This window comes from Calypte anna, chromosome W (assembly GCF_003957555.1).
Source record: "Calypte anna isolate BGI_N300 chromosome W, bCalAnn1_v1.p, whole genome shotgun sequence".
In the NCBI taxonomy this organism is placed as follows: domain Eukaryota; kingdom Metazoa; phylum Chordata; class Aves; order Apodiformes; family Trochilidae; genus Calypte; species Calypte anna.
Window position 1 is genome coordinate 14850452 of NC_044276.1, and position 11560 is coordinate 14862011.

The 11560-nt window shown below is 47.1% G+C and overlaps 1 pseudogene; it reads left to right on the forward strand.

Annotated features, from left to right (window-relative positions):
• The window catches only part of LOC115600102, a 69257-nt pseudogene extending 63010 nt beyond the window's left edge, over window positions 1-6247 (forward strand).
• Window positions 6248-11560: the final 5313 nt, after the last annotated feature.

Here is an 11560-nt window from a genome sequence, read left to right on the forward strand (position 1 = left end):
GGGGCATAGCATTTGATCTAAATTTGCCTTTTAATTTACTTAGCATATGCTTCAATGTAAGATGGGACCTTTCCACTATACTTTGCCCAGTTGGTGAATGAGGTATGCCAGTATGATGTGTAATTCCCCATTCTTTAAAAAATTCCAGAAGAGTAGCAGATACATATACAGGATCCTTATCAGTTTTAACAACAGATGGCAGACCCATAGTAGCAATTGCTTTCAAAAAATGTAGGTGTGCATCCTTTGCCTTTTCACCTTCATGAGCAGTAGCTACCATGAAATGAGAATAGATATCTATTGATACATGCACATATTTAAGATGACTGAATGTGTGCAACATTTGATTGCCACACCTCGTTATGCTGCAGCCCCCTAGGAAGAGCTGTTAGCCAAGTGGGAGCTGGTGTAACTAATTGACAGTCAGGACAGATTTGAACAATTTCTTTGGCTTGCCTTACTGTGATGCCAAATTGTTTCACTAAACTTCTGTAATTATTATGATAGAAATTATGCATCAGGTGTGCTTGTTGCAATACATTTGGCACTGGCACTACTGCTAATGAGTCTGTGATACTCTTACCTTCAGTGATGGGTCCTGGTAACTGTGTATGAGAACAGGTATGCATAACATAATAATTGTGATTTTGAGCGTTTACCAGTTGCAACAATTCTGAAAACAGGGTAAAGATAGGCCTAATAACTATGTTTAAGATAAAAAAGCATCTATTCTGACTAACACTCCACAAACATACTGAGAATCCACTACATTATTAATATCTGGTGCTGAAAATAATCAAAAGGCTTCTATAGCTGCATGCAATTCTATGACCTGTGCTGATCCTTCCTCTAGCACAACGTGATCACCATTGGTCTGAAGCAGAATCATGCCAAGCTTTCTGTGAGTGAGCAGATCCATCCAGGAATAGAGTAGGAGCTCTCTTTAGTGGTACTGTTGATAAAATAGAACGCTGGATTGTTAACTTTCAGGGACTGTAACAATTTGTTGAACTATATACCTCCAAGGTAATCTGATAAGGAAATTTGAAAAGACAGTGACATTTGAATAGCTGTATCAAAATCCTGCTTTGTGATAGGGATATGTATTATAGCAATACCTAATGCAAAAATACCTCTAGCACATAAACACAGTTTTGTAATCACTTAAGATAATATTTCAAATCTAGACAGCACTGTTTTGGTGGAAGGATGACTGTAGTGGAACAAAGCAGTCAGACACCTCTGATTACCGAGAAGTGGGTGTGAGCCAGTATCAAATCCACCTGTGCCCAATTAGGGCAGGCCCCCTATTGAGTATGTGCAAGACCAAGGGGGCAATAAAAGGTGAAACTCACAGCCACAGACTAGCTCACTCTCAAGCACTGTATTACCTTTATTGCGCCACTAGCGCTCATCGCCTCCAAGGTGAGGCTCTCTGTGGAGTCTTGAACCCGGGGCTTTTGGCATTGCAGTACTGGGTCTTAACCAGCTGTGCCACGAGAGCCTCACCTTGGAGTGTGACAAAAATTGACACTCCAGCATCCAGAAATTTTTGCCATCCTATTGCCCTAATATACCAAATGGCCGGAAAGTGTTATCACAAAACCTCTGAGAACTAATTTTGGATCATAATGATGTACAGAAGACTGTTTAATGTGGGAAAAAAGTCTGCAGAGGCTTAAGGATTGATTCCATGTACACATCAATATGATTGTATGAAATCGTTTATTAACAATTTGCACTCACTTATATAGAGACGCCTTGTTTACACAATCATATCATGCAGGTGGCTTTGTATTCCAATTACACATTCCATTCTCATGGAATCACTCTTCTCACATAAATATTTTTCTCTTCTACTGCCAATTAGTTATCTCTTTCCCATTAGCTCATTTTTAGAAAACTGTAACTAGGCCTCAATAACCATTAATCCACTGTAGCCTAAGCTGAAGTAAGTCAGGATTGTTCACAACCTGTATATTTCTGAACTGTTTCCCCAACATATTCCCCTTTTTGTTTTTTGAGCAATTCTGACTTATTTCATTACGTAAGATAACATGCTAATGATATATTGTCATAAACAGCATACTAATAATGTAAAAGCAATAACATACCAATAACGCAAAAGCAATAATAACATATATACTAATACAAAGGCAATAACATACTAGTAATATAAAAGCAATAATAACATATATAACTGATAAGCCTTGCCTAATTAAATCTGTAAGCTAACAAGCTAATTGATGTATTTTATGATTTTATCAATTCTTATCAAAGGCTTTTCCTGCTGCTATATGTGATGCAAATGAAGCAGCAAGAAACCCAAATTTGAAATTTTCCCTTATATTCTAGGCCCAATTGTTGCATTGACCAGTTTGATCACAAATGTTATTGATAACTCATTAGTGCTCTCATGAGGTCACTCTCTTTTGTCTTCTCATGAGGGTATATGCTCTTCCCTTTTCTTTTTTTTTTTTTTTGATGAATTAAATGAAAAAAGTTTTATTTTCAAATCATGCATTCTAATGGTTTCAAACTAAACTACACATTCAGAGTAGTGAATATTCTCTAAGGCAGACTTCTCCTTTCCTACTCAGAATTGAGAGCTACATCTACCATTGCAGAGATGTGGAATCCCCTCATTTTACACACAAGTTTTCTCCTTGCCCTCTTTCATCCTCCTGTGTGGTACTGACTGTAGCACCATATGTGTTGCACCATCCCCCAAAGGAAAGAACTCAGATATTGTGGGTGGTTGCACTGATAGAAGCTGCACCTGGAGTATTTAATCCAGCTCTGGAGCCCGCAATACAGGAAGGACACAGACCTGATGGAGTGGGTCCAGAGGAGGGCCACGAAAATGATCAGGGGGCTTGAACACCTAAGAAGACAGGCTGAGGGAGCTTGGGGTATTCAGCCTGGTGAAAAGAAGGTTCTGGGGAGATTTTCCAGTACTGAAGGAATCTTACAAGAATTCCGGTGAGGGACTGTTTCCAAGATCCTGGAGTGATAGGATGAGGGGAAATGGGTTTAAGTTAGACAGGAGTAGATTTGGATTGGATGCTAGGAAAAAGTTCTTTACCATGAGGGCAATGGATAAGCCAGAAGAGGTTTCCCAGGGAGGTGTTTGAGGCCTCATCTGCGGAGATATTCAAGTTGAGGCTTGAGGAGGCTCTGAGAAACCTGATCTAGTTGAGGGTGGCCCTGCTTACTGTTGGACTTAATGACCTTGAGATGTCCCTTCCAATCTAAATTATTATATGATGTTCTAATTCTGCGATTATATGATCTTATTCCATCTCCACATCCCATTGCTGCCAGGAGAGGGAAAGACAGGATCTCCCTTCCCAGGAGCTGAGGGTCAGGTCTGGCACCTTTGGGGAATGGGCTCAGGGCTGGGCCCTTTGCACTCCTGACACACATCCAGGCTTCCTCAGCACCAGAGACACCTTCACCTTCCTTTTCCCACCTGCTATTGCTGCCTCCTGGTTCCTGCTCCCACCACACCCTGGGGACACTTCCTCAGTGGCATCCCTCTGGGGGACCCAGGCACACAGCAAGAAACTTTGGACATGGAGTCTGCCTTGGACTTGTTGAGAAGGTTCTGCAGCTTCCTCTCATTCCCTGTTGAGCAATTGTCATGGGCTCAGCATCAAACCCCCAGAGGGCTCCTGACAGTTGTGAGCTGGGCTCCTGGGATGGAGGGAAATGCTGGCAAGTAGGCAGTGCTGCAGAAAGACAGCTCTGGGCAGGAGCAGCTCCTCTGCAGAGGCAGCAGGGTGAAGGCACTGCCAGGGTATCTCAGGGAGATGAGCAAGGCAGAGAAAGCTTCAAGGGGGGGAAGATGGAGGGGATGACTGCCAGCTCAGCGGAAAAGAATCTTCAGAGCTTCTGACATGGTGAGTGTCTGGTGCAGGGCAGTGTTGGTGCAGTTCCTGGAGGCATCTCCTAAAGCTGCAGAGCCACAGCTGATGGGAGCTGTAAGGGGGGAAGGGGCTGGAGGTGGGCAATTGTGAAGAGGAGTGAGGGTGGATGTGCAGGCATGGGTGCCCAGGGCTGTCCTTCAGAGCAGGGTCCTGCAGCCCAGAAGCTGTGTGCTGGGGGAGGGACTCTGCTGCCTGCCAGGGGCAGCTCTCAGCCTGCCCGGGGAGCTCCCTGGTGCTGGCAGAAGCTGTGGCTGGAAGGAGACAGGGAGGACAGGGCAGGGTCCTTGTACTGTTCAGAGAGGGCTGAATTGCTCAGGGCTGCTCACTGCTCCAGGTGATGCCCAGAATATTTTTGAGAGGACTTTTCAGGAGTCCCTTCAGGGCAGGGCTTTCCTGCTCCAGTCTGGGCTCTCCTCAGACTCTGCTTCCACTTGTCTCTGGCTCAGCTTGGTGGGATGGAAACTCATCTGTGCAGGGGAGAGCGGGGGCTGAGACTCCTCAAGCATCACCTGGAGGGAGACTGGGAACCTCTGGAAGTGCCTCCACCCACCACCCTCCAGCAGCTGAGCTCAGCCTCCCCTTTCCATTGTCCTCCGGGCTGTGTGCCCTGTTCTTTAGCCCCTACACCCCTCGAGTGGCTGCAGGGCAGAGCTGGGCACCCAGGGGCTGGGCTCTGTGAGCAGGGGCAGGAAGGGAGATGGGGCCAAGGAACCAGCTCCTGGCTGGAGCAGCTCCAGGCAGCAGATGTGTCAATGGCAAGGTGTCCATCTTCCCTCTGCCCTCTGGAGCTCTGGGAAATGCCCTCTGTGAGGCTGGGGAGGAGCTGACCCTCCCTTCATCAGACTAGCTCCCCCTTCTCTACACGCAGCCACAGGTAATCCTCTTGCCTTGCTCTGTTCTCCCTGAGTGCAGCAGAAAATCTGAGGGTTTGAGACATCCAAGAATATTCCCAAGGAGAGATGAGGGGAGCTGAAATAAAAACCTAAACCTCTCTGAAACTTCCTTCTGCCAACCTGGTTCTTCAGCTCTAAGAATGCAGATGCTGATGACCCCTTTTTTTTAGCACTGCTTTGATATGACAAAGTTGACCAGTAGTTCTTTCCCCTGACCCCCTGATCCCTTGGACTCACAGCTTCATAGCAGATCTGACTCTGTAGTAGCCTTCACACAGATGTTCTGTTCCTCCCTACACAGTCAGCCAGCAGCAGTCAGAGATCCATACTTAGAGCTGAAGGAAAGATCTTATATAAAAAGTGTGTGCCCGGAAAAGAAGATATGGAAATTGTCTTTGATGTTCTAGACGTGTTTCCCCTAACTTTGTTCATTTTCATCCTTGATCAGTGCTCCAAGGTGAAAAGAAGTCCAAGTTCAACAGCAGCTCGATCATTGAGTTCCTCCTCCTGGCATTTACAGACAGCTGGGAGCTGCAGCTCTTGCACTTGTGGCTCTTCCTGGGCATCTACCTGGCCGCCCTCCTGGGCAACAGCCTCATCATCACCACCATCTCCTGTGACCACCACCTCCACACCCCCATGTACTTCTTCCTCCTCAACCTCTCCCTCCTCGACCTGGGATCCATCTCCTCCACTCTGCCCAAAGCCATGGCCAATTCCCTCTGGAACAACAGGGACATCTCCTACAAAGGATGTGCTTCACAGCTCTTTTTCTTTGTCTTCTTCCTCACAGCTGAGTTTTATCTCCTTACCATCATGTCCTACGACCGCTACGTGGCCATCTGCAAACCCCTTCACTATGGGACCCTCCTGGGCAGCAGAGCTTGTGTCCACATGGCAGCAGCTGCCTGGGGCACTGGGTTTCTCACTGCTCTGCTGCACATGGCCAATATATTTTCACTGCCCCCTTGCCAGGGCAATGCCCTGGACCAGTTCTTCTGTGAAGTCCCCCAGATCCTCAAGCTTTCCTGGTCACACTCCTACCTCAGGGAACTTGGCCTTCTTGTTTTCAGTGCCTGTTGATCATTTGTGTGTTTTGCTTTCATAGTGGTGTCATATGTGGAGATCTTCAGGGCCGTGCTGAGGATCCCCTCTGAGCAGGGACGTCGCAAAGCCTTTTCCACCTGCCTCACTCACCTAGCTGTGCTCTCCATGTTTATCACTATGGTTATGTTTGCCTACCTGAAGCCCCCCTCCATCTCCTCCCCATCCCTGGACCTCGTGGTCACAGTTCTATACTCGGTGGTTGCTCCAGCAGTGAACTCCCTCATCTACAGCATGAGGAACCAGGAGCTCAAGGGTTCTCTGAGGAAATGGTTAGCATTTTTTAGCAGACATGGGCTGCCTCCTGTCTTCTGCAAATGACTCAGAGTATGTGTCAGGACATTCCAAGTCTGAATTTTTTATATTCTTCTCCTTTTTCTTCAGCTGTGATTTTAATTTCTTCAAAGTAACATCATTATTCATCCCTCCTACTTTACTATCTGCCCAATTTTTTAAACAAACACTGTTTAAGTGCAGAGCTTCCACTCAATTTTAATGAAATAAATAAACCTGCAGGAAATATTTTGTCTGCTATCCCTGTTCAGTGTATGAATGGAAAATGAAAACCCCTCCCTTGCTGCTGCAGCAGCCCTGGGAAGGCTGCTCTGTGCCTGGAGCAGTCAGAGCTCTTGAGGAGCACAAGGGCCAGGGCTTTTGTGTTGGGCTGGGGAGAGGGGATGGCCCAGAGGGGCTGCAGACCTCTGCGCATCTCCTGGAGAGGAGAGCAGGGGACACAGTGTGCCTCCTGCTCCTTTTGCCATGCATGGCCACCCATCTGGGGCTCTGAGCTCTCTCTGCTCCCTGGGAGCTGCTGTGCCCTTCAGAGGGGATGGGGCTGTGGTGGGACTGCCCAGAGCAGCCTTGGGTGGGCATTGGTGTGTGGCCAGCAGTAACCGGGCTGTGCTGGGAGAGAGGTGAGGGGAGGTGGGAGAGCCTGGAGGGAGCTGTTCTGGGCTGTCAAGTGCCTGGGAGAGAATCCCATGCGTGTACAATTGGCCCTGCATGGCCACGGAGGGGGCGAGTCCCATCAGGGGCTATGGTGCAGAGCCAGGGCTGCTGAAGGGAGCCCAGAGATGGAGGTGCAGGGTAGAGGAGGCTGCTCTGTGCCCTTGGTGGCACAGAGAGAGCGTGAAGGTGTCCCAGGGCCTTGGTCACCCCGCAGCCATTGGCCATCTCTCCTTGGCCATTGCCAGCCCTGGCCGCTCCCTCCAGGTTTAGGCTGAGTCTTTCTGACAGAGCATCTCCGTCCGCCTGCTGTGCTCAGGAATTCTTAAATTCCCATACTAGACCACGACTGATTAGAGGGATGGGATCAGAAGCATCCATCCCAGACTCTGAGGTACACGCTCTTCTCAGCCCACATCACGCTTAAGTGTCCAGGAGTTTTTACCCATCCCAGCAAAACTTCAGGCTTTACCATGGGGAAGTTTTCACAAAGGTGGTATGGGCAGTCCTTTTGGAGTGATCATGAGAAACACAAGTCTGGTCTGTCACATCGCTTCACACCCAAACTGTTCTACAACTTTATGATGGAACTTCTCTCGGTAGTCCAAAACCTCCACAAAGGTCACCTTGGAAGGTTCCGACTGGAGGGAAAGAACAAGTCACACCTTGTGTTAGAGGGTTACCTAGAGGGGTTCTGGATCAGCCTAGGGTTTTGTTTTCAAGGCAAAGCCAGTGAGAGCTGAGAGACACCAGAGAAGGCCTGGATATGCCTTTCTGTTGCATCCAACAAACCAAAAGGTTTTCTCAGCATTACAGCTACAGGAACAGGGCCTTTGGCTCCTGAAGTCATGGCCTCCAGGGATCTGCTCTAACAAGGCCATAGGGAGGCTCTGGCAGGCTCAGTGGGGCCTATCAATACTTAAAGATACTTTGGGTTTTCTTCTGAGTTTGACTTTATCGGATATTTTTTCATTCTTCTCTCACTATCTGAAGTTCATGTAATAAGCCTCAAACGCACAAAATAGCTCTTTACATTTTTGTAATTTCCTTCATATCTTCAAGAACTTTATAGTGTTGGGGAAGCAGTTCAGAAATATACAGATTGTGAGCAATCCTGACTTACTTCAGCTTAGGCCACATTGGGTTAATGGTTATTGAGGCCTAGTTGCAGGTTTCTAAAAATGAGCTAATGGGAAAGAGATAACTTAATTGGCAACAGAAGAGGAAAATAATTATGTGAGAAGAGTGGTTCCGTGAGAATGGAACGTGTAATTGGAATACAAAGCCACCTGCATGATATGGTGGTGTAAACAAGGCTTCTCTATATAAGTGAGTGCAAATTGTTAATAAATGATTTCATACAATCATATTGATGTGTACATGGAATCAATCCTTAAGCCTCTTTGGATGCTCTTCAATGGCCCAACTCTCAGGTACCTGATGGACTTTTACAAAGAGGTTCTATGAATGGGATACAGCATCTTGCCAGGGTGAAGCAGCCCAGATGCTTCCAGTTGTTCTGCTCCCATTGCTGTACCCATCCCCATGGGACATTCGTAACCATCCAGGGGTCATTACAGAGATGGAGCATATGGCCCTTTTCTCCTTCCCCAGTGTCTACAGCCAACTGGATGGCATTCACCTCTGCAAACTGGCTCCATTCAGCTTCTCCTTCAGCAGTTTGTGCCACTTGTTGTGCAGCAATAGGCCAGGCAGGAGGGGCGGTGGGGTGGCCCTGTGTGTTAGGGAGAGTTCTGATTGCCCAGAGCTGAACCATAGTGAGGATTGGGTGGAGTGTGAATGGGAAAGGATCACAGGAGAGGGCAACAAGGCAGATACCATAGTGACAGTCTTCTCTAGAGCATCCAATCAGGATGAAGAGGCAGATGAATTAATGGGAAATGTGTTTTGGCATCCCAAGGACAGTAGAAATTTAAAAAAAATTCAACTACAGTAATTAGCAATAGGGAGAATGAGAAGATCAGTAATTATATCTTCTCCATGAAGGAGAAAAAGGGAAAAGTGTAATTATAAATAATGTTGAGGAGATAACACAAAAAATATGGAGATTTAACCTGCACCGGTTTCTCTTAAGAGAAATGGTGAAAACTGTAATTCTTAACAGTCTGCAGGAGGTGGCAAACGAAGAAGGGAGGAGATGTTCATTCTGACTGCAGGTCCCAGGTCAGTGTCACCATCAGCACCACAGAGCACAGCCCAATGGTGCCCTTGAGCAGGCTCCAGAGCTGACAGCACAAAAAGGAGCAAGGAGGGTGGTGACCTCTCACAGCTCTAAGACCAAACCAACCAACATGGTGACCAGCAACTGTTAAACTCGTACAGGGAATAATTATAACGAATTTGTTTTAACACACTCTGTTCATATCTGTCATTATCTCAGCCTTTTGTGCCCCATGCTGGGCCCAAATAAAGACTGTTGTAGTTGAACCCAGCAAGGCACTGAGCACCGCAAAGTCACTTGCTCACATACAACCCAAAAGTGGGATGGAGGAAAACATAAGAATATTTATGGATTGAGATAAAAACATTTTAATTATTGCAGTTAGATACAAAAAAATATTAATACTAGAAGTAATTCTAATGCTAGTTCTAATATTTATATGACTAAAAATTGAATAATAAGGTAACAAAAATGGAACAGTAAGGAAACTATTGCTGTACTTTTCTCTGCTTGCAGAGAGGGAAACTCCTGCTGTGCCTGAGTGCAGCAGTTCTCTAAGGGAGATGGGTTGGGAGCTGGTGCAAAGGAGCTGTAACATCTAGCTGTAGTCTGCAGGGGAGAAGTCTGATAGGAGGAAAAGATAAAAAATTCACAGGGGGGAACAGGGACAGTTTGCCACCACCACTTGTCACCTTTGGCTGGCAGCTGGCACTGGTTCAGCACCTCCATATGGCACTCTGCTGCCACCTCCCCACACCTGTGTGGCCCCCAGAGCACTGCCTGGAGAATATTTTCATTTAGATTCACTGGCCCCCACCTCCACCTTTCCCCTCTTCACTTGCAGAGCCCCTGGGCAAACCCAGTGCGGAGGAGCCAGGGCTGGTGGGAGGCACGGAGGGCACAGGTGGCACCCATGAGCCAGTGGGAATCGGTGTCCCCCCTTTTTGTGTTGAGTTTTCTTCCTAAGCGAGGACATTCTGTCCATGCTGGGTGATGCCAATAAGGACCGTTCCCTTTCTTAGGGGGAAATGCAAAGTGCAGCCTGCAGTGAGTTACTGATGGCAGTGCAGAAAGCAGCTGCCGTAGGAAAGAGAGGCTGCTGCGAGCTTTTGGAAAGGGACACTTGTAATGCATTGCTCCTCCTGCCCCTAAGGGAAGGTGTCCTGCAGGCAGGGCAGGAATGGGCTCTCTGCTGGTGCCCCCATCCCCTCATTGTGTGACAGGACAATCGCTGCCAGCACTCGGGGCTCCCCACAGAGCCCCCGATGATGCTGGTGCCATGCAGGGTGCGTGGGTGGGGATGAAGAGGCAGCGTGGGGACATGAGTGAGCTAAACGAGCAGCAGCTGCTGGATGGAGGGTAGAAGTGGTGGCACTGACAAGGTGTTGGTGGCAAATTATCCTAGACCCTTCCCAGGGAGCCAATGAGAGAAATGTGTTTGGGGAGGTGAGGAGCAATGCTGTCCATGAAAGAGAGAAAAGATCCTGACAGGATTAACTCCTGTAAGGAGAGTGGATCAGGCCAAGCTGTTTGTGTGAATTTACTGTATGTAGAATTAAAACTTGTAATATATGTTAATGAATTTGTATTCATAACTAGTAGAATTCAGGGTTAAACTGAGAAAGAAGTGAACAAAGCAGCTGATACATGTCAAGACCCTAACGGGATTAACTTCTGTCTTGGAGATAATTAGGAGTGTAAGTCTTGGCACTGCCAAGGATAGCTAGGCACTGGGGGAGTGCAAACACCTGCACGGAAGACAGAATGAGGCTGCCATAACCAGCAGATAAGGGGAAGATTATTGCAAGGGTCCAATTATCCTCTATAACAAGAGGATGAAGTCATTGAAAGCAAGAAAGGTAAAAAGTTCAACCTGAGGAAGACTTCGTTACTTCATCTGAAGACCCCCAAAGACCCTCGAGACATATACCCAAAAAGACGACTCTGCCCAGACTCCGCCTGTTATGAATATTATGATTACATGTTACTATCTTATGAATATGTATGTAAGGATGATGTAACCTCCCCTTTTGTCAAGGTTTAACACTGGCCCGGCGGTTAAACCGAAACAGACGCTCTCTATTAATAACTCTCTCTCCTCCTTGATGAAGAAGGGAGAGAGAACAAGGGAGAGAGACTTCTCAGTTGGAGATTAAACTACAAGACTTTAATGAAACAGCAATGATAGAGTAAATTAGTGAACACATACAGAAATACAGGAAAAAAAAATGAGAACCACCCTCCTCCCCCTTCTCCCCCAACAACTCTCACGTCAACTGAGGCTGCAGGGTAGCCCTGGGAAAGTCCAGGCTGGACTCCTGGAGTTGGTAGCAGTCGGGAGCTGGAGGCAGGGAAAGAAGCAGGATGAGAGGCAAGAAGGGAAGCAGCTAGCTGAAGCAGGAAGAGGCGCCGGAAGGAGAGAGTGAAATTTGGAAAATCCCTCAAATTTATACTGAGTGTGACGTCTATGGGATGGAATACTCCGTTTGGTCAGTTCTAACATCTAT